Source organism: Nerophis ophidion, linkage group LG05 (assembly GCF_033978795.1).
Source record: "Nerophis ophidion isolate RoL-2023_Sa linkage group LG05, RoL_Noph_v1.0, whole genome shotgun sequence".
In the NCBI taxonomy this organism is placed as follows: Eukaryota; Metazoa; Chordata; class Actinopteri; order Syngnathiformes; family Syngnathidae; genus Nerophis; species Nerophis ophidion.
The window spans coordinates 40,850,113-40,874,581 of NC_084615.1; the positions used below are offsets into that span (position 1 = coordinate 40,850,113).

Sequence of the window (24,469 nt, forward strand, 5' to 3'; positions counted from 1 at the left end):
ATGGGTGTTTTGATGATCAGCAAATGTTTTGCATATTAATGAAGTCAGAGATGCAAAATGGATTACATGCCTTATTCTGCTAATTTAATAGACACAATCCATTTTGCACACATTTAGTAGATCAGCTTTGCGTGTGCCATCAGGTTTGTACTTGTTTTAATACACGCAAACCATTAGTAAATTAGGCCCTTTGACTTCGAACAGTTTCTTAAACTGGATTATTTTAGTACATTGTTTGATTTATTTACTTAATCCTTTACATATTTTAACTCCACATACATTATTTTGCCAGAAGTATTTGGCCACCCATCCAAATGATGATATACAGGTGTCCTAATCACTTGGCCCGGCCACAGGTGTATAAAGTCAAGCACTTAGGCATGGACACTGTTTCTACAAACATTAGTGAAAGAATGGACCGCTCTCAGTAATTTCCAGCGTGGAACTGTCATAGGATGCCACCTGTGCAACAAATCCAATTGTGAAATTTCCTCGCTCCTGATTATTACAAGGTCAACTGTCAGCTCTATTATACAAATTCCGTTTCCATATGAGTTGGGAAATTGTGTCAGATGTAAATAGAAACGGAAGACAATGATTTGCAAATAATTTTCAACTCATATTCTGTCATGAGCCACGACTTGGATCATGTCACAGTCTGGTTTTGGTTCTGTTTGGTATCTCGTTTTGTTATTTGACTCCCTTAGTTCCCGGTGGCACTTCCTGTTTTGTTTCCGTTTCCTTAGCAATGCATTTGTGTCACCTGCCTTCTGTTTGATCACGCGCACCTGCCTTTGATTATTTCTCTCCTTGTATAAGCCTGCCTTTGTTTGCCATTCGTTCTTGGACTCTAGTTTGCTTTACACACAACAGCTGACGTCGCATTCCCGCATTGTGGTAAATACTATTCTTGTACTTGTTAGCTTCCACGCTATTCCTTTTTATATTTCCCTAGCTCACATGCTAGCGTTCTTAGTTCCTTCTAGCTCCTATGCTGGTTCTGTTTGTTTTGTTTGTTAGTGCCTTCGTGCAAGTTTTTTGGTTCCTAGTCTGTTTTATAGTGTTATAAATAAATCATCAATCCTACCTTCACACTGTTTTCCATCTCCGCTGCACCCACGAGAGAAGGTAAACAGCACCACGATGCCACCCAAGCGTCACATATTCAGTTGAATATGCTACAAAGACAACATATTTGATGTTCAAACTGATAAACTTTTTTTTTTTTTCTGCAAATAATCTGTTATGTACCAGATAAGGGAAGGAGGCGAAAACCAGGGCAGGACTACGGTTTACAAGGTTTATTTAAAACCTTTGATGAATATGTGGCGTGTGCATTCTACTAAAAAGTGAATGAGTGTTGACTATGTGTAATATTAAATATGTAAATGTTACCTAGGGTTGTTGTCTGTAAATGTTGGTTGTATCTTTCGTCGTTATCCAAGAGGGCAAGGCGAAGAGGCAGGTCGTGGACAGGCAAGAGGTCATGGGCAAGAGCGGGCAGCGTGGTCTGGGTCCGAGCAGGGAGGTCGTGGATCGAGGAGAGCAGTCAGGAATCCGGATGGGAGTTGAGTGACAAGGCACAATCACGGAGGACAGGGGATTCACTGAGGAAATATAAAAGGACATGAACCAGGGGAAAATAGGGAGAGATAGTGCAAAACAAGGGCAAGGAAATCACTGGGAAAAACAGGGAATGCCGGACGGGATGCTTACTGGAAGGTTATCGAGGTTCCTCGGGTCTGCTGGTCTTTATGCTGCTCCCTCTCATCAAGTCCAGGTGTGTTGATTATTGATAGAGTGCAGGCTCGTTGCTGCGTGGGTGGGCTGCGCTCAGCACGAGCGAGGGCGCCTTTGGTGCACTGTCAGCAGAGGCGCACGCAGCTCCAGCCGCCGAAGAAACGCGGGTTTGACTATGAGCCATGACAGTACGCCCCCCCCCCCCCCCCCCCCCCCCCATGCAAGGCCCCCTACGAGCGCCGGAGAGCATCAGGATTGGCACGGTAGAAATCCTCTAGAAGAGAGGGGTCGACAAGATAGGAGGCAGGAACCCAAGATCTGTCCTCTGGCTCATATCCCTCCCAGTCAACCAGATAAACGAGCCCCCTACCTTGTCGACAGACCCTGAGGATCTCCTTGACCGTCCAAACCTGATCTCCATTAGGCAAGAACCTAGAGGGTGGGGGAGCAGGGACAGGAGGGGACAGAGCGCTCTCCGCTACCGGTTTAATTTGGGAAACATGAACAACAGGATGCCGCTTGACCGAGGGTGGGAGAGCCAATTTAACAGACACAGGGTTTATGATAGAAATGATGGAGAACGGACCAACATAACGTGGAGCCAATTTTCTTGATGGTACCTGGAGACTGAGGTCCTTAGTGAGAAGCATCACTTGTTGTCCTGGTTAATAAAACGGGGCTGGAATGCGATGACGGTTGGCGTTGCAACACATTTTCTCGGATGCTCTTTCCAAAGCTGCACGAGCGACTCTCCACACCCTCTGACACTGTCTAATATGAGCTCTAGTAGAAGGAACAGTGATCTCCAGTTCCTGTTGGGGAAATAAAGGGGGTTGATAACCTAATGAGCACTCAAACGGGGACATACCGGTACCTGAGCTCTTCAATGAGTTATAAGAAAACACCACCCATGGCAGAAACTTGCTCCAGGACGTGGTTTGATGACTGGTGACACATCGGAGCATGGTCTCTAAATTTTGATTAGCTCTTTCAGCCTGCCCGTTGCTCTGGGGATGGTATCCTGATGTGAGGCTGACCGAGGCCCCGATATCTTTGCAGAAGGCTCTCTATATTTGTGACGTAAACTGAGGGCCTTAGTCAGAAACGATATCCACCGGAATCCCATGTTGTTTGATGACGTGAAGTGTGAGGAGGTCAGAAGTCTCTGATGCAGAAGGTAACTTTTGCAGTGGAATAAAGTGGGCTGCCTTGGAGCAACGGTCAACAATAGTAAGGATAGTGGTGTTACTCCTGGAAGCTGGAAATCCTGTGACAAAATCCAGGGCGATGTGTGACCAAGGACGGGCAGGAATGGTGAGCGGGTGAAGAAGACCAGCAGGAGGCCGGTGAGACATCTTACTACGGGCACAAGTTGAACAAGCAGCAATGAACCCACGAGTGTCCTTGGCCCAGATGGCCACCATAAACGTCTTTGTAGTAGTGATAGTGATCGTTGAAAACCAGGATGGCATGAGAACAAGCTGGATCGTCCCCAATCCAGGACCCTGGGTCATAGCTCCCGATGGACGAACATTTTGTTGGGAGGTTCACCTCCCGGTCCTGGATTGGAACGCAGTGCAGACTTACCCAGGTCCTCCACTTTCCAAGTAACCATCCCAATGTTGTGAGTGGAAGGAAGGATGGGTTCCGCCACTGCCGGACTGGTGGGCTCCTTCAGGAATAACCGGGAAAATGCGTCAGCCTTAGTGTTTTTGGATCCGGTCTGAAAGAAAGCATGTAATCAAAGCGAGAGAAAAACTGCTGCCACTTTGCCTGGCGATTGTTGATTCTCTTGGCAGCACGAATGTGTAGAAGGTTACTGTGGTCAGTCAGAATGTGAATCTGGTGTCACGCTCCTTCCAACCAGTGTCTCCATTGTCCCAGAGCCTCATGGACCGCCAATAATTCTCGGTTCCCAGCATCGTAGTTCTGTTCGGCTGGGGTCAGGCGCCTGGAGAAGAAGGCAACGGGTGAACCCAATGGTCATTCTTCGACAGTTGAGATAGAATAGCCCCTATCCCCGAGTCTGAGGTGTAAACCTCCACCAAAAAGGGAGTGTCTAGGTCGGGATGAACTAGTATGGGTGCAGAAACAAAACGCTCCTTTAACTCCTCAAAGGCCTTCCTCGCCAAAAGAGTCCAAGCAAAAGGTACATTTGTAGATGTAAGAGAATGGAGTGGAGCAGCAACTCTACTAAAGTCTTGAATAAATCGACGGTAGAAGCCGACGAAGCCAAGGAACCTTCGGAGTTCTGTCCTAGAAGTAGGTTGGGGCCACTTTACCACGGCCTCCACCTTCTTTGGGCCAGGCTTTATGTGACCCCTTTCGACCACGAATCCCAGGAACTCCACCGAAGAAGAATGGAAGCAGCACTTTTCAGCCTTCACAAATAGATAATTTTCCAATAAACGTTGCAGGACAAGTCGAACATGTTTCTGGTGATCAGAGAGGTTACGGGAAAAAATTTGAATATCATCTAGGTATACCGCCACAAATTGATCCAGCATGTCCCGGAGGATGTCGTTGACGAGAGTTTGGAAAACAGCAGGTGCGTTGGTGAGTCCAAAAGGCATCACCCGGTACTCATAATGACCCATGAGTGTTGAAGGCCGTCTTCCACTCGTCTCGTTCTTTGATCCGGACCAGGTGATAAGCGTTACGGAGATCCAGTTGTGTAAATATGGTTGCATGTGCCAACGGTTCAAAAGATGAGTTGAGTAGTGGAAGAGGGTACTTATTCTCAATGGTGATGTCGTTAAAGTGACGGTAGTCAAAGCAGGGACGAAGAGATCCGTCCTTCTTGACCACAAAAAAGAATCCCGCCACCAGTGGAGACTTTGATGGTGTAATGATGCCCAAAGCAAGGCCCTCGGTGATGTAGTTCCTAATAGCTTCTTTTTCTGGAAGAGACTAGTTGTATAGGCGGCTAGACGGCAAGGTAGTGTTAGGGAGTAACTCGATGGCACAATCATAAGGTCTATGAGGGGGTAGTAACAGGGCACGTACTTTGCTGAAGACCTCGCCTAAGTCATGGTAGCAAGCTGGAACCAGATATAGATCGGCCTGGGGAGTCCTGGTAGTGGAGTGGTAGACCAGATGAGAAGCTGGCTCAAGACAGTTAGCCATGCAGGGTGTGTTCCAAGCCAAAATTTTGCCGGAAGACCAAGAGATATGGGGGTTGTGGTGACGGAGCCAAGATCTTCCAAGTACCAGTGGTGCTACCGGGAATTCCAGCATCCGTAAACTAATGGTCTCTCTGTGATTACAAGAAATGGTCATGGAAAGGGGCTCCGTGGGGTACTTGATGGGGCCCGATGGTCGTCCATCGAGGGCCTGTGCAGGCAGCGTCTTTTCCAGGGATATCAGGGGAATGCCCATCTGTCGGGCGAACATGTAGTCCAACAAACTCTCATCAGCTCCAGAGTCCACAAATGCCTTCACTTGAATGCTCCCTTGGTCCCACGCCAAAGTAACGGATAGCAGTATGTCAGGGTTATCTTCTTTACGGGGAAATAAAGTGTGGCTCACCAGGATCCCCTCTGCTGGTGAGCCTGATCTTTTGTTCTCGCAGGACAATTATAACAGACGGGTCCGGCTACACCGCAGTAGAGGCAGAGGCGCTGTCTGTACCTCCTCTCCCTTTCCTCAATGGGTAACCGTGTCCTACCCAACTGCATGAGCTCCGTGGCTACCATCGTAGTTGTTGGCCTGTATGGGTCCACCTCTGTTTTGAAGATAGGCAGAGTGTGGTTCCTAGAAGCACCTCTCTGGCCTCGCTCAGCTGCTTGTTCACATAGTCGAATGTCAAATTGGAGGGCCAAGTCAATGACGCGGGAGGTGCTAGATCCCATCTCAGCTGCATTCGGGCGGAAGGCGATGTACACCCTGGACAAGTCGCCACCTCATCTCACGGCCAACACAGATAGACGGACAACATTCACACTCCCATTCACACAGGAGGGACAATTTACTGTTGCCAGTCAACCAATCCCTAATGTGTATGTTTTTGGCGGTGGGAGGAAGCCGGAGTACCCGGAGGGAACCCACGCAGTCACGGGGAAAACATGCAAACTCCAAACAGAAAGATCCAAAGCCCGGGATTCAACCTATTACTACTCAGGACCTTCGTATTGTGAGGCACATGCACAAACCCCTGTACATATATATATATATATATATATATATATATATATATATATATATATATATATATATATATATATATATACTGTATATCCATCCATTTTCTACTGCTTATTCCCTTTGGGGTCGCGGGGGGCGTTGGTGCCTATCTTAGCTACAATCGGGCGGAAGGCGGTGCACACCCTGGACAAGTCGCCACCTCATCGCAGGTCCAACACAGATATACAGACAACATTCACACTCACATTCACACACTAGGGCTAATTTAGTGTTGCCAATCAACCTACAGTATACCCCAGGTGCAGGTTTTTGGAGGTGGGAGGAAGCCGGAGTACCCGGAGGGAACCCATGCATTCACGGGGAGGACATGCAAACTCCACACAGAAAGATCCCGAGCCCGGGATTGAACCCAGGACTACTCAGGACCTTCGTATTGTGAGGCGGATTCACTAACCCATATATGTATATATATATATATATATATATATATATATATATATATATATATATGTATATATATTATTTTACTTCTGGACCCACGGCCCAATTTTTTTTAACCCTCTGCGGCCCCCGGGTCAAAACGTTCTGGGACCCCTGATCTAAATCATTTTAATCTGTTGCAGATACTGAAAAGTATGACCACAAAACACATGTTTATAAAGAATAATGATAGTTTCACATGCAGAAGACAATGTGAAATACATCAATTATGAATGTAATGGACAAATGAACATTGAACATTACTTTTATCTTTATTGAAAACTCTTGTTGGCTAGCGCCACACGTAAATCACCTTCGTACTCTTCTACTTTTTTATTTTTTAAATTCAATATTGTTTCACCATTTGTCTCTAAGTGTTGGCAGTCACGTTTATCGTTGGTCCGATGGTGGATTATTTTGCAGTTGCATACCCAATAATAAAAATGGTAGAGACTGATGCCGTATACGAAAAAACGGAAAAAAACACTAATGCCTACAAAAATGGTGAGGTACAAAAATCACCGTACTGTTGGACGTGCAGCTTTATGGCCCTTTTGGTTTGCACCTACCATTTTTGTGTGGACCAATTAAAAAGGAGCGGTGTGCCTCGAATGGCCACCAGTCTGCACTTTTCCCAGGAGCGAAACAAGCAGCATTTGCTGCCCGTGACCTTTTTACCTTAAAGCTGAACAAGTGCATATTCGAACATCTCATAGAGCTCTGCAGAGAAAGAGGAACATAGTTTTGTTTTTTGTTTTTCCTTGTTGACGCTAACGAGAGGAGAGTGACGGAGAGGTTTGAGTTCAATTATGTTCACCCCAACAGCTTCAATTAAGCATGTGGACAAGAAAATCAATAGGAGGACTGATGACAACTCAAAGTTTTCATTCCTCAGCGTGGAAACGATACGTTCAGCAGCAAAATACACACAATGTGTACGTACACACAAACACATTGGTATTTATCACCCAGCGGTCAACGAGAGCAACGCCGTCGATGTGACGCCTCCGGCTTTCGCCATCTCTGTTTCCTCTTCATCAATAATAAATCATAGTCATCACAACAACACGTACCTGCGCTTGCCTCTATATTTGTCATTTTTCTTTCGCCTATGTTGTGTTCGCCCTCCGTGTGATGGCGACGCTACGGAAGTGTGTCCCTCATTTAGAGACGTCAAAACCAACTCTATCGATTTGTACTTAGAAGCAGAGGGGAAAAAGAAAGCGGTTGCTTTTTATTTTTTTTACTTAGAGGAGATTTCTGACTGTGTGTATGTGTGTGTGTGTGTGTGTGTGTGCGTGTGTGTGTGTGTGTGTGTGTGTTTGTGTTGATGTGAGTGTCAAAAGGGCACTGACCCTAAAAGGTCACGGCTGATTGGATAACAGCGGAAAGCTTTTAGATGTTTTGTGGGCGAGCGACTGCCTTGTGGGAAAAAAAGCTTCATATTTTTATTTATTTATTTAATTATTTACGTATAAAGACTAAGAGCATTGGCATCTGCACTGGGAATATACCCAAGATGGAGATTGTTTTTCAAAAAAACAACTCCATTTTATAGATACCAGTAATAATAATAATTCGATTTTTTTTTACGCCTTTCCAGACACTCACAGTGCTTTCCACAATATTTTTAATTCATTGGCAAATACACACTGGACCATATAGGTACCTTTATTCATCAGTTCAGTTCATTTCGAATATGAAAGTAGGCCTGGCGACATGGCCTTTTTTTCAATATCTCGATATTTTTAGGCCATGTCGCGATACACGATATACATCTTGATATTTTGCCTTAGCCTTGAATGAACACTGGATACATATAATCACAGCAGTATGATGATTCTATGTGTCTACATTAAAACATTCTTCTTCATACTGCATTGATATATGCGACTTTTAAACTTTCATGCAGAGAAGGAAATCACAACTAAGTCAATTGACCAAAACTGTATTTATTAAAAAGTTATTAGCGGGGGACTTTTCAAATGATGCTATATATTAGCAGTAATGCTACTTTTGGTAGCAATGCTTTTGGCCCACACTTGACAAATTAAAATTGTCTATTCGACATATTCCCGCTTGAAGCCGAACCACCGCCAGACGATGGACCCCCTGCTGTTTTTCTTGGGAATTAATTCTTCCTTCATTTATTACCAGATTCACACTTTCTTTTTCTCGTAGTAACACTCGCACGGCTTTGCTAACACCACAGCTAATGTTACCCATGCTGCGACCTCTCTGCTCGGGGAGGGTGTGTGACGTTGCACGCATGACGTATGTAGGAAGGTGTGCTTGTTTTACGTCTCTGTGAGAAGTAGAGACAAGAAAGAAGGAGAGAAGCATGCAGTTTAATGCCCACAGCTAAAAACAACTGCGTGAGAACAAATACTCGAATCTCACGATATAGTCATTTTCTATATCGCACAGTTACAAACTCGCGTATATCGATATACTTTTAATTTTCCTGAAGGAACTCACCTGAAGGAATCAATAAAGTACTATCTATCTATCTATATCGCCCAGCCCTACATAAAAGCCTCATACTGTATATTTCCAGTTGTTTCAGTACAGCACGTCCGAAAAGAAGTATATAAACAAAACAAAAAAAATAATAGCTTCTTTGCCATGTTTTTTGTTGTCTGGAACTTTTTATACAGTCATGTGAAATATGAGAATACTACATGGTGCAGCACTAAAAGTGTCAAAAAAGAACCCCTGAAATCTTTTTATAGGATTGTGGCGATCATTCGGCCACCAATCGGTATCGGCAGATCAGCAGCTAATTATGTGCATCCATACTCGATGTGGAGCTTCTCCCCTAAGTTAATAATAATAACCTCCATTATGGCAAATAAACTGCATTTCTGTGTAACTTAAAGGCCTACTGAAACCCACTACTACCCACCACGCAGTCTGATAGTTTATATATCAATGATGAAATATCAACATTGCAACACATGCCAATACGGCCTTTTTAGTTTACTAAATTGCAATTTTAAATTTCCCAGGAGTTTCGTCTTCGAAACGTTGTGTAATGAGGACGTGTACGCAAGACGTCACGGGTTTTTAGGAAGTATGAGCGCTGTGCACACACACAGCTAAATGTCGTCTGTTTTAACTGCATAATTATACAGTTTTTTGGACATCTGTGTTGCTGAATCTTTTGCAATTTGTTCAATTAATATTGGAGAAGTCACAGTAGAAAGATGGAGTTGGGAAGCTTTAGCCTTTAGCCACACAAACACACAGTAATTCCTTGTTTAAAATTCTTGGAGGTAAAACTTTACTATGGATCAGAGCGCGGTCAAGAGAACATGAATCCCGACCACATGTCAACAAGCAGTTTTTGGTGAGAAAATTTGATCATGGGCCGTCCATAGCTGCCGTCGACTCCCCTGAGACACTGCGCGTCAAGACACCCGTGGAGACACTCTTCCGACTATCAGGTACTGTTAAACTCACTAAAACACTAGCAACACAATAGAAAGATAAGGGATTTCCCAGAATTAACCAAATAAATGTGTCTAAAAACATCGGAATATGTCCCAATGCAATCGCATTTTTTTTTTTTTTTCCTAGTCTGTCGCTATCAATATCCTCAAACACAAATCTTTCATCCTCCCTCAAATTAATGGGGAAATTGTCGTTTTCTCGGTCCGAATAGCACTTTTTGTTGGAGGCTCCCATTAAAAATAATGTGAATATGTGAGGAGCCATCAAACATGTGACAACATTGTCTGTGACTACCGGTAGAGGCAGAGCATTTTTCTAAGTAACCGAAAGTTGCAAATTTTATCGTGGATGTTCTCTACTAAATCCTTTCAGCAAAAATATGGCAATATCGCGAAATGATCAAGTATGACACATAGAATGGACCTGCTATCCCCGTTTAAATAAGACAATCTCATTTCAGTAGGCCTTTAAAGAAGCCATATGTAATAATGTGGCCAGAAATGGTACTGCAACCACGGTCAAAATTCTGTAGTCCCCTTCCTCTCTCCCTGACTGAGGTTGCCAGATAAGCAACCGAATCCAGCTCGATCGACTGGGCTACTCCAAGGAACTTCAAACTTCCACTGCCTCTTACTAGGGGTTGAAGTGCTGGAACCATAGCTGAATAGACAAGCATTTTGTTAATAACAAATCTCTAACCAACACATTTTTGACAGAAATTAGGCTATTTTCAGGAAGAAGTATGTCATGCCTTCGTACAATATGACAACACATGGAAATCATATGATTATTTTCAGTACTATCAGAAAACAAAGACTAATACAAACTCCAACCTATGCTAGCAATGGTTATACTGGTGAAAATAAGTTTATATAGCAGCCTAATATATGGCCAAAGCTAAAGAGGCGACATTTTACCAAGGCATGCTTATAGGCTACACGATTGAGGAATTATTTGATCATGTGATTTGGCTGTCTCCATACTTTTCACATTGCCATGATGACAGCCGTGCTAATGTTGGAACCTATTTCCTTAGCGTATCAGCGTATTGAGAACGAAATAGGTTCTGCAACTATCCATATCCACATAGGTTTTATATGTCGAACATTTATTTTGCCCTGTTAGTTCGAATACAGAATCAGAATCAGAATCAGAAATATTTTATTAATCCCGAGGGGAAATTAAAAATGTTCAGTACAATCCCATTCAAAATCAGACAAATGCAACAAGAAGACTGAACAGGATCATGGGATGGTGACAAAAAAAATTTGGTCTGAGCCTAGGCCCCTGTAAAGGGGGTCCAGACTGACGCCAAGGGAAAAAAAACACCTCATAGCCATAGCACACATCCCTCTTACACACTGTAAGAGGGAAACATCAATCATCAAATACACATCGACATACAGGCTAACGGGCATATTGTCAGGCTTGCCACTGACAGTGTGTTTGTGTTTTAGTTTTTCCTCTGTGTTTGTTTAGTATTTCCTGTTTTTGGTTCCTATCAGCGCTCTTATTTTGTCTGTTTCCTGTTTTTTTTCCCTGTGCGCTGTTTTCCCCTCAGTTGCGGCTGATTGGCACCTGGCCACATCTGGTGTCAATCAGCCCACTCCTATTTTACCTGCTTTGTTCCGCCAGTCAGTGCTGGATTATTGTCATGTCATGTCGCTCGTGTCGTTGCTACCTGTCGTGTTGTATCGTATCATATCGTGTCAATGCAGCGTTGCGGTAAGCTATATTTGATAGTGGTTTGTAGCTTATTGTCTTTTGTTCCCTGCTTCCAAATTTGTTTTCATATTATAAGTACAACTTCTGTTTCTTGCTCGATACCTGCTAGCTTCCACACTAGGCCTTTTTGTTTGTTATCCGCCCACGTGCGTGCTTTATGTTTGTACCCTTTGTTTGTTTTTTGTCTTAGTCATGTTTTCTCACTCCATGCCTGCCTCCTTCTCTGCATCTTGGGGTTCGTCACAAACTAACTCTGACACATATATTACCCCCGTTAGCTTACAGGTATATGTCGATGTGTCGTTGACTGGGTTAGAATGCTAAGCATTACATTAGGAGTTGAGCACCATCACACTAAGCATTCGTTGCATGAACATACTAGCTCTGTTAGACAAGATCACAGATCGCATTGGACAATATAGTTTACATATGAAATTTCCATTTCCATTTATTACAGGTAATAAGAAAATGTAAATGCTTGACTTATCCATCAAAGAGGAAATTAGCAAATTTGGCTTTAGATGAAAAAATATTTTCAGCCTACAAATCCTCGTTTTGTTCCTGGTTTTGTCATGAATAAGTTGAGAATTGTAACAACGCTTTTTAGATTTACTAAGGTCTGACATGTTTAGTAACTATACCAGTGGCAGTAGCTAGACAAAGAGGGCAGTGCGTAACTGACTTTCGAATTAGTCAAACGGTAGAGGGCGGGAAATCGAAAATAAAACAATAATAAGATTTCAGGGCTGTAAATCAAATTTTGAAATGAACATATGCCGGCTAAACTACCATTATCAGTTATAGAGGTATTCAAAAAGAACATGATTTATTAATGCTTTTTGACATATCAGGGATATTTAATGAAGACTTGTTATGAAATGTTTATATATGGCTCCTTTAAGTACCATTATCATGTATCACTAGTGTCACTAAAGAATGAGGGTAAACATGTTTCACACAGACAACAAGTAACAAGGAGGAATGCTCATAGCTAAACAAGCCGCTAAGTTGGCTTTGAACAGCAGCAAGAAATGGGTGCTTGGTCAACTTTAGGAAGTGACAATGGAACCACTTTACATCAGAAAATAACCATCTAAGTTTAGAGAGAGGATAATACAACAGCAACTATTCATGTGTCAGCATTGTCGCAATAATAGATTGGTGATGTTGATACTATTAGTATATATTTAATACTAGAGTTATTTTGTCAATATTTAAATGTTCTCAAAATATTTATTGTGTTGTATTTTTTTAATGTTTACAAAAACAGTGAGTAATTCCCTGGACACAGGAGTAAGTTGAGGGCAAAAACAGAAGGATTTAAATGAGTAATGTTTTTGTAATTTTTGTATAGTTATCAGTTATCAGCCCTGCGATTAGATGGCGACTTGTCTAGGGTCTACCCCGCCTTCCACCCACCGCGACCCCAAAGGGAATAAGCGGTAGAAAATGGATGGATGGATGGGTATTGTGTACCATTGACTTTGTTTTGATCTAACTGTTGTATGTAATACTAGAGAACAGGCAACTAGTAGCAATATTGTGTTGCTATTGTTAAACTGCCAATAACACACACCATCCATCCATCCATCCATCCATCCATCTTTTCTGCTTATCCGAGGTCATGTCGCGGGGGCAGCAGCCTAAGCAGGGAAGCCCTGACTTTCTTCTCCCCAGCCACTTTGTCCAGCTCCTCCCAGGGGATCCCGAGGCGTTCCCAGGCCAGCCGGAAGACATAGTCTTCCCAACATGTTCTGGGTCTTCGGAAGGCGTTTGGGTGGCGTACTCACCAGATGCCCGAACCACCTAATCTGGCTCCTCTCGATGTGGAGGAGCAGCAGCTTTACTTTGAACTCCTCCTGGATGACAGCTTCTCACCCTATATCCAAGGGAGAGACCTGCCGCCCGGCGGAGGAAGCTCATTTTGGCCGCTTGTACCCGTGATCTTGTCTTTTCGGTCTTAACCCAAAGCTCATGACCATAGGTAAAGATGGGACCGTAGATCGACCGGTAAATTGAGAGCTTTGCCTTCTGGCTCAGCTCCTTCTTCACCACAATGGATCGATACAGCGTCCGCATTACTGAAAACGCCGCACCGATCCGCCTGTCAACCTCACAATCCACTCTTACCCTACTTGTGAACAAGACTCCGAGGTACTTTAACTCCTCCACTTGGGGCAAGATCTCCTCCCCAACCCGAAGGTGGCACTCCACCCTTGGAGGTGCTGATTTCACCAGTCACCACAAATAAATAAATAAACAATTTACTCATAGCCCTGTGATGAGGTGGCGACTTGTCCAGGGTGTACGCCGCCTACCGCTCGAATGCAACTGAGATAGGCTCCAGCAACCCCCCGCAACCCCAAAAGGGACAAGCGGTAGAAAATGGATGGATGGATATAAACTCATAAATGATCATATCGGAACCGGCAGCATAAACTATTAATGTGGGGGTCCCCACATCTGCGGTCCCTTCCAAGGTTTCTCATTGTGCCCATTGGGTTGAGTTGTTGTCTTTCCCGAGGATGTCGTTGTGGCTTGTGCAGCCCTTTGAGACACTTGTGATTAAAGGCTATATAAATAAACTTTGATGGATTGCTTGATTGATTGATAAAACTTTGATCAAAACATCCATTATTATATGTTATCAGTGCTTCAGTTATTGGCTCGTCAGTGCGCCGAAGGGAAATGTTCAGTATCAGAGGGCGCAGTTGAAGCTAAAACCGCCTCTGCAAACAACTCACATGCATACACAAACAAACAAATGCGCACACAAACACAAACACACATTCACACACACACACTGACCTGTGACCAAGCATATTCACTTAGAATCTGTTAGGTTTCCCACTGCAGAAATCAGCCATAACATCGTTCCTCTTCCTCTTTTTTTGTAACGCAATCACACATCCCACCTTGTACCAACATCATCAGACTACCACTAAACTCTCTTCCAAATTTGGATCCAGCACTCTCTCGTGTACTTTATTTATTCTATTGTGTTCCTGTAGATGTTGAAAATAGCTCTCTCTACAATAGAGTGCAAACTATAACCAGAGCAATTAACATATTGTTACAACAATACTAATCAAACCTGAGCAGATATTGTCTTGGCAAAGGAAACATTTTTGGTTACAGCTTTTTTTTTTTGCATTCGTTCTCATTACGTTATGTAGAACGTTCTCCAGCGGAGTCTCTGATGGGTCCACACACACACACACACACACACACACACACACACACACACACACACACACACACACACACACACACACACACACACACACACACACACACACACACACACACACACACACACACACACACACACGCATAAGACAATTAGACATTGAAGTAGTGGAAGACAGAGCTTTTACTTTATTGCAGTGTGTTTGTGTCTTGCTGCTTCCTGCTTACAGTGATTGCTGGCAAAGACATTTTTACTTCACACAGCACAGTGCCATCAGAGTGACCAATATTGGAAGTCTGGGAACCTGCAACTGCAACTGTACAGCTAAATTAAACATTCGGATAGAAGGCAAGATGCAGCTTTAGGTGGAAATATGAACAAACACACACCTACATGTGGTAACACAAAGTATTGCATGACCTGGCATGCAGTTTGTGTAGATGAGGCTTTACGTGCCCTGTTTTTAATACAGATAATTTATCCTAAATTTGATAAATACCATGATTAATTACTTTTTAAAATTATATATTTCTTTGGCTTTTTTAAGTGACCCAAAACAGCCCTTAAAATGTGTTTGGTTTCCCTGTTTTTCCTTGTATTGATATTATTATTATTATTATTATTATTTTATTATTATTAATTGTTATCATTATATATTATTATTCCAATTTATTTGAGGGTTTTTGCAACAGGAAGTAATGGAGATAGAATGAATCTGTTCCAAAGTTAAACCATCACCATAACCTTTTAAATAGTGAACAAGTAATCATTTTAGCAAAGTTAAGTGTACAAACAGTGCAAAAAAAGTTACCTTAAATTTGACAAACACAATTTGTAGGTGATTATGTTTTGTTTTTGGTTGTATTATTGTTACGTTCCACTTGGTGTGGATCTGAGTCATACTTGCCTACCCTCCCGGATTTTCCGGGATACTCCCGAAATTCAGTGCCTCTCCCGAAAACCTCCCGGGACAAATTTTCTCCCGAAATTCAGGCGGAGCTGTAGGCCACGCCCCCTCCAGCTCCATGCGACCTGAGTGACGTGTCGACAGTCTTTCCCACAATATAAATAGCGAGCCTGCTCAATGACGTTATAACTGTAGAATGATCGAGGGCGAGTTCTTGGTTTCTTATGTGGTTTTATTGTTTGGCAGTTTCATTAAAGTTCTACCAGCCCGGTAATAACACACAACAACAGCAGTCACGTTTTTCCGTCCGTAAAGCAGATTGTCTGCCTAAACAGCAATGTTGTGAACTTGTGACACTCTTAAACAGGACAATACTGCCATCTACTGTACATAGAATGGAATAGAATGTAGAATAGACAGAGAATTGAACAAAGATGGACATTTCAACCCTTAACTCAACAATGAGTAGATAAGTGTTATGTGTGTGTATATGTGTAAACAAATGAACACTGAAATTCAAGTATTTATTTTATATATATATATATATATATATATATATATATATATATATATATATATATATATATATGTATATATATATATATATACATATATATAACATAAATAAATATATATATATATGTATATATATATATATATATATATATATATATATATATATATATATATATATATATATATGTAGCTAGAATTCACTGAAAGTCAAGTATTTCTTATATACATATATCAAATATATGACTCTTAACCAAGCCCCGCCCCCAACCACGCCCCGCCACCCTCGACCACGCCCCCCACCTCCCGAAATCGGAGGTCTCAAGGTTGGCAAGTATGATCTGAGTAAATGCAGAGAAGTAAGACAGTTCAGGTTCCTCTTTACTGAGGTAAATAAACAAGGCAGTAGGAACAGAAAGCAATGGTGTCAAAAAAGATAACGCAGCATGAAAAAATAAAAAATATTATGCATGGCAAGGACGCCTCGACAGACCTTACGGCACGGAAGGCTCAGAAGAAGCAAGCAGAAAGAGAACTCTTGTCGACCGCAAGGAAAGCTGATTGCCAACTGAAAGAACTCTTCTAATAAAGGGGGCGGACTAATCAGCCCATCTTCTTTGCCAGTTGCACGCCAAACTTTGGAAGAGAGAGGAGAGAAAGGTAGCACAACAGATATGGGATGTCACAATTACAAAATTATTAATTTAGTTTTTTTAATGTTTTTTTGTACCCCTTTTATGCAAATTTAAAACCAAAAACTGACTGAAAAAGTGAAGTTTTTGTTCTGTTTCGCATCGTTTTCATTTTACTCTTTCACTGCATAATTAGCTTTCACTGTTATGCTGATGACACCCAACTTTACATGCCCCTAAAGCTGACCAACACGCCGGACTGTAGTCAGTTGGAAGCGTGTCTTAATGAAATTAAACAATGGATGTCCGCTAACTTTTTGCAACTTAATGCCAAAAAAACGGAAATGCTGATTATCGGTCCTGCTAGACACCGACCTCTATTTAATAATACAACTTTAACATTTGACAACCAAATAATAAAACAAGGTGACTCTGTAAAAAATCTGGGTATTATCTTCGACCCAACTCTCTCCTTTGAGGCACACATTAAAAGCGTTACTAAAACAGCCTTCTTTCATCTCCGTAATATCGCTAAAATTCGCTCCATTTTGTCCACTAAAGACGCCGAGATCATTATCCATGCGTTTGTTACGTCTCGTCTCGATTACTGTAACGTATTATTTTCGGGTCTCCCCATGTCTAGCATTAAAAGATTACAGTTGGTACAAAATGCGGCTGCTAGACTTTTGACAAGAACAAGAACATTTGATCATATTACGCCTGTACTGGCTCACCTGCACTGGCTTCCTGTGCACTTAAGATGTGACTTTAAGGTTTTACTACTTACGTATAAAATACTACACGGTCTAGCTCCAGCCTATCTTGCCGATTGTATTGTACCGTATGTCCCGGCAAGAAATCTGCGTTCAAAAGACTCCGGCTTATTAGTGATTCCTAGAGCTCAAAAAAAGTCTGCGGGCTATAGAGCGTTTTCCGTTCGGGCTCCAGTACTCTGGAATGCCCTCCCGGTAACAGTTCGAGATGCTACCTCAGTAGAAGCATTTAAGTCTCATCTTAAAACTCATCTGTATACTCTAGCCTTTAAATAGACCTCCTTTTTAGACCAGTTGATCTGCCGCTTCTTTTCTTTCTCCTATGTCCCCCCCTCCCTTGTGGAGGGGGTCCGGTCCGATGACCATGGATGAAGTACTGACTGTCCAGAGTCGAGACCCAGGATGGACCGCTCGTCGGGACCCAGGATGGACCGCTCGCCTGTATCGGTTGGGGACATCTCTACGCTGCTGATCCGCTTGAGATGGTTTCCTGTGGACGGGACTCTCACTGCTGTCTTGGAGCCACTATGGATTGAACTTTCACAGTATCATGTTAGACCCGCTCGACATCCATTGCTTTCGGTCCCCTAGAGGGGGAGGGGGGGTTGCCCACATCTGAGGTCCTCTCCAAGGTTTCTCATAGTCAGCATTGTCACTGGCGTCCCACTGAATGTGAATTCTCCCTGCCCACTGGGTGTGAGTTTTCCTTGCCCTTTTGTGGGTTCTTCCGAGGATGTTGTAGTCGTAATGATTTGTGCAGTCCTTTGAGACATTTGTGATTTGGGGCTATATAAATAAACATTGATTGATTGATTGATTGAGTTATTTCGGTGCCGCTTCCCGCTTACGCCTTTGTTCATGTTTCTGATAAAATGATCCTACGGTCAGGGCTAATACGCCACAGTTATATGGCAAAAATCACAATTTAGCCTAAATACTCAATGTGGAAATTGAATCAAGGCAACCAGAAGACCACCCTCCTAATGTAAATATGCACGCTGAGGTGAGGTTTAATTGCAGTTGAACCATGTGACTACAGCAGCCAATCAGCATCTTAGGCCGTGATGTGCTTTTCATCTGTCACTTTGCAGCTCTCTGCCGCCCTCCTAGCGACCTTCAGGTGACACGTTGGACACCTGACATCTTATTTTGATCTTTTCTTCTTGTGAAACACGCACACACACACACACACACACACACACACACACACACACACACACACACACACACACACACACACACATACACACACACACACACACACACACGCACATGCACATATTGATACGTAGAGGCAGGTGTCTGGTGATGTTTTGGGGACAGTTGATCCCTAGACAGATTAGGTGGCAATCTGAAATCTCCCCAGGCCAGCCCTGGGATCACACACACACACACACACACACACGCACGCATGCACGCACGCACGCACGCACACACACACACACACACACACACACACGCACACGCACGCACACACAGGTTTAAAGTCACAGAAAGTATATTTGGAAACTTATGAAAATGTGTAGTCACAAAAGAGAAGTATGCTCTAAATTACTGATGGCATGTTCTCCATAAATTAATTAATTAATAGATCAAAGATTCTCTCTATGGTTTCTTTTCAAAAATTCCAGTCAAAGATCCTTTTTATGACACAAACTTTCTACTGTTTTTAAAAACCTGCTGCAAATACAGTATTCAAGATCATTTATGAATGCTCTGCTATTTTTAATGATCTGCTGCAAAAGCAGAGGACAAAGTCAAATATCCTTTTACAGAATTCTGCTGTTTTCAGGAGCCATCCGCAAACATTCTCGTCAAAGATCCTCCCTATCAGGGCTGTCACACTCGTTTTCATTGGGGGCCACATCAACGTAATGACTGCCTTCAGATTTTCACATGTAATAGTGAATAATAAATTAATATGAATGTATAAAGTAAGGATTAAGGATTTTACGTAAAAAATTTGACAGTTCAGTCGTCAAAATATTTCCATAAAAAACTATTCTCATTTTTACTGTAAAGAAACTGCACATAACTGGCATGGCCGAAAACCAACATTGAATGCCTGTGACCTTCAATCCCTCAGGCGGTACGGCATCAACAAAACAATATCAGTGTGTAAAGGATATCACCACATTGGCTCAGGAACACTTCATAAAACCTCTGTCAGTAACTACAGTTCGTCACTACATCTTGGAGTACAAGTCAAAACTCTACTATGCGAAGCAAAAGCCATTTATCAAAAACACCGAGAAATGCCACCAGCTTTGCAGGGCCCAAGCTCATCTGAGATGGATTGATGCAAAGTGGAAAAGTGTTCTGTGGTCTGACGAGTCCACATTTCAGATTGTTTTTGGAAACAGTGGACGTCGTGTCCTTCGGACCAAAGAGGAAAAGACCCATCCAGACTTTTATAGGTGCAAAGTTCAAAAGTCAGCATCTGTGATGGTATAGGGGTGTATATCTACCCAAGACATGGGAAACTTGCACATATGTGAATGCACCATTAATGCTGAAAGGTACATACAGGTTTTGGAGTAACATTTTTTGCCAGCCAAACAACGTCTTTTTCATGGACGCCCCTGCTTATTTCAGCAGGGCAATGCCAAACCACATTCTGCACGTATTACAACAGCGTGGCTTCGTAGTAATAGAGTGCAGGTACTAAACTGGCATGCCTGTAGTCCAGACCTGTCTCCCATTGAAAATGTGTGACGCATTATGAAGCCTAAAATACAACAAAGGAGACCCTGGACTGTTGAACAACTTAAGCTTTACATCAAGCAAGAATGGGAAATAATTCCACCTGAAAAGCTTAAAAAATTGGTCTCCTCAGTTATCAAACGTTTACTGAGTGTTGTAAAGGAATGGCCATTTAACACAGTGGTAAAAATGCTCCTATGTCAACTTTTTTGCAATGTGTTGCTGCCATTATATTCAAATTTAATGATTATTTGCAAAAAAAAATTAAGTTTCTCAGTTCAAACATTAAATATTTTGTCTTTGCAGTATATTCAATGGAAAATAGGTTGAAAAGGATTTGCAAATCATTGCATTCTGTTTTTATTTACGATTTACACAACGTGCCAAATTCATTGGTTTTGGATTTTGTACGATTTGATGGATAACTTGCTTTGAAACCACAAGTCAAGCTGATTTTTAGGTTTGTTTTGGGGTTATGGGTGATGGATAGACTAACCCAGGCCGGTGAGGCCAAACAGCACAAATAAAAAAAAGTTTCCAAATAAACTGTGTTTAATTCCTAAAATAAAACAGATCAATATACAAACACCGTTTCCATATGAGTTGGGAAATTGTGTTGGATGTAAATATAAACGGAATACAATGATTTGCAAAACATTTTTAACCCATATTCAGTTGAATATGCTACAAAGACAACATATTTGATGTTCAAACTGATGAAAATTTTTTTTTGTTTGCAAATAATCATTGACTTTAGAATTTGATGCCAGCAACACGTGACAAAAAAGTTGGCAAGGTGGCAATAAATACTGATAAAGTTGAGGAATGCTCATTAAACACTTATATGGAACATCCCACAGGTGTGCAGGCTAATTAGGAACAGGTGAGTGCCATGATTGGGTATAAAAGCAGCTTACATGAAATGCTAAGTAATTCACAAACAAGGAATTTAGGGATTTTACCAGCTACGGTCCGTAAAATCTTCAAAGATTTCAGAGAATCTGGAGAAATCACTGCACGTAAGCGATGATATTACGGACTTTTGAACACTCAGGCGGTAATGCATCAAAAACCAACATCAGTGTGTAAAGGATATCACCACATGGGCTCAGGAACACTTCATAAAACCACTGTCAGTAACTACAGTTGGTCGTTACATCTGTAAGTGCAAGTTAAAACTCTACTATGCAAAGCCAAACCCATTTTCAACAATATCCTGAAACGCCGCCGGCTTAGCTGGGCCCGAGCTCACCTAAGATGGACTGATGCAAAGTGGAAAGGTGTTCTGTGGTTTGACGACTCCACATTTCAAATTATATTTGGAAACAGAGGACGTGGTGTCCTCCAGAACAAAGAGGAAAATAACCATTCGGACTGTTATAGGCGCAAAGTTAGAAAGCCAGCATCTGTGATGGTATGGGGGTGTATTAGTGCCCAAGGCATGGGTAACTTACACATCTGTGAATGCACCATTAATGCTGAAAGGTCCATACAGGTTTTGGAGCCACATATGTTGTCATCCAAGCAACGTTACCATGGATGTCCCTGCTTATTTCAGCAAGGCAAGTGTTACAACAGCGTGGCTTCGTAAAAAAAGAGTGTTGGTACTTTCCTGGCCTGCTTGCAGTTCAGACCTGTCTCCCATTGAAAATGTGTGGCGCATTATGAAGCGTAAAATACGACAGCGAAGGACCCGGACTGTTAAACGACTGAAGCTATATATAAAACAAAAATGGGAAAGAATTCCACTTTCAAAGCTTCAACAATTAGTTTTCCCAAATGTCTATTGAGTGTTGTTAAAAGAAAAGGTGATGTAACACAGTGGTGAACATGTCCTTTCCCAACTACTTTGGCCCGTCTTGCAGCCATGAAATTCTAAGTTAATTATTGTTTGCAAAAAAAATTAAGTTTATGAGTTTGAACATCAAATATCTTGTCTTTGTAGTGCATTCAACTGAATATGGGTTGAAAAGGATTTGAAAATCATTGTATTCCGTTTATATTTACATCCAACACAATTTCCCAACTCTTATGGAAACGGGTTTGTACAAACATGTAATTAATTGGGTTATGTGAAAAATGGAAAAGAAAAAAGGCTGTGCAGTCATCTACGTGACTCACATGGCTAAAGCTGATCGACGGACAAATGGAAGGCATTGGCAAAAGGTAATGAAAAAGTTAATGAAAAAGTTAAATGTTGTCGAGTCTTCATCTTCATCATGTATCAAAGTAAAAGACTAAACAAACCATCACGTGCCAAGTTTAGAAAAAGAAGAAATGAAGACGCTGAGAAACGGGGACAATATATTTCAAAACTTTTTCCACCTCAGAAAAAAAATTGTCTCTCAAAATACTACGATAACGACCAACAATAAAATACAGTAGCGTAGTAGGCCTAAGCATTTATTAAAAACAATGCACTGTAACAGTGCACACAGTACGAACAGTAACACTGCGTTTAAATGTTTAATTAAGTGATCATTTGACGTACTACAAAATGTAGCCCGTGTACCACAGTTTGAGAATGACTGCTGTAGGCTATTAATTAGCCTCTTGTTAATATGTTGCTATTAGCCACAGAAAACGACCGTATTTTGTTTTTGAGTTTTGCTGAACGAGCAACTTAAAAAATTCCAAATTTATATTATTAGCCAAAAACACCCAAAGCTAATGCGCGTGTATGTGTCACGTACGAACGTACTTACGTCATTACGTCATTACATCCTATAAGCTGGAAGACGGCGGGATATACATAAAATACCCTAGAAAATGAGCACCCTCTACACATCTGTGTAAACATTGCAAACTGGCCCTTAAAGAATGATATAATATAATAATATCATACAATAATATGTTTTTGTGTTGGTAGCAGACTTTGGGGGGTTAATCAAGCCAGGACCGTCTCTGGGGGGAGGAAAACAGGGAGTAAACCTAAAGTAAGAACGCTAGAATGGAAATACAGAACAAAGTCAGACCTGTGTGACAGGTCCTGAAAATATTATTTGGAATGAAAAAGGTGATACCGTATTTTTCGGACTATAAGTCGCAGTTTTTTTCATAGTTTGGTCGGGGGTGAGAATTATACTCAGGGGCGACTTATGTGTGAAATTATTAACACATTACCGTAAAATATCAAATAATATTATTTAGCTCATTCACGTAAGAGACTAGACGTATAAGATTTCATGGGATTTAGCGATTAGGAGTGACAAATTGTTTGGTAAACGTATAGCATGTTCTACATGTTACAGTTATTTAAATGACTCCTACCATAATGTTACGTCAACATACCAGGCACGTTCAGCACACGTGCCAGGTATGTTACGCTGTGAAGCCTTTGGATGGAATACACATGTTGTGTACATCAAGCAAGAATAGGAAATAATTCCACCTGAAAAGCTTAAAAAATTGGTCTCCTCAGTTATCAAACGTTTACTGGGTGTTGTAAAGGAATGGCCATTTAACACAGTGGTAAAAATGCTCCTGTGTCAACTTTTTTGAAATGTGTCAAGAGGAGTGGTCAAAAATTCAACCAGAAGCTTGCCAGAAGCTTGTGGATGGCTACCAAAATTCAGCCTGTTTTTCACTATTCTTTATTTATTTCAAATTGCCTTTAAAATGTCTATTCTTGGTGTTGGGTTTTATCAAATGAATTTCCCCCCAAAATGCGATTTATACTCCAGTGCGACTTATATATATTTTTGTTACTTCTCTATTATGGTTTTTTGGCAGGTGCGACTTATACTCCGGAGCGACCTATACTCCAAAAAATACGGTATATCCTTTTTAGGTTTCAGAATCTCCTCTTAACTGCTAAAGTGTGATGTATATGTGCATGGAGTTAGCGCAGAGATGACCTAAAAAATGTTTAAAATATATATATTTCTAAAAATGTATTATTGAAATAAACAATATATATATATATATATATATATATATATATATATTTATATATGTAGATATATATAATATATATATATATATATATATATATATATATATATATATATATATATATATATATATATATATATATACACTTTAGGTGAGGAAAAAACACAGAGGCTATATCATGCCTACATGCCTGTTTCGCAGGTTTCACTGGTTGTCGGGGGATTTTATTAAAATCCTCTGATGAGCAGGGGAATTTATCTCGGTATTGAGCACTGTATAACGGATAAACCACAGAAACCTTGTCTAAATATATATA

General features: G+C 41.5%; 1 protein-coding gene across 3 annotated transcripts in view; it reads left to right on the forward strand.

Moving 5' to 3' along the window:
* The window catches only part of LOC133553098 (exostosin-1), a 368,373-nt gene that overhangs the window by 220,233 nt on the left and 123,671 nt on the right, over positions 1 to 24,469 (forward strand). The window lies entirely within an intron of this gene.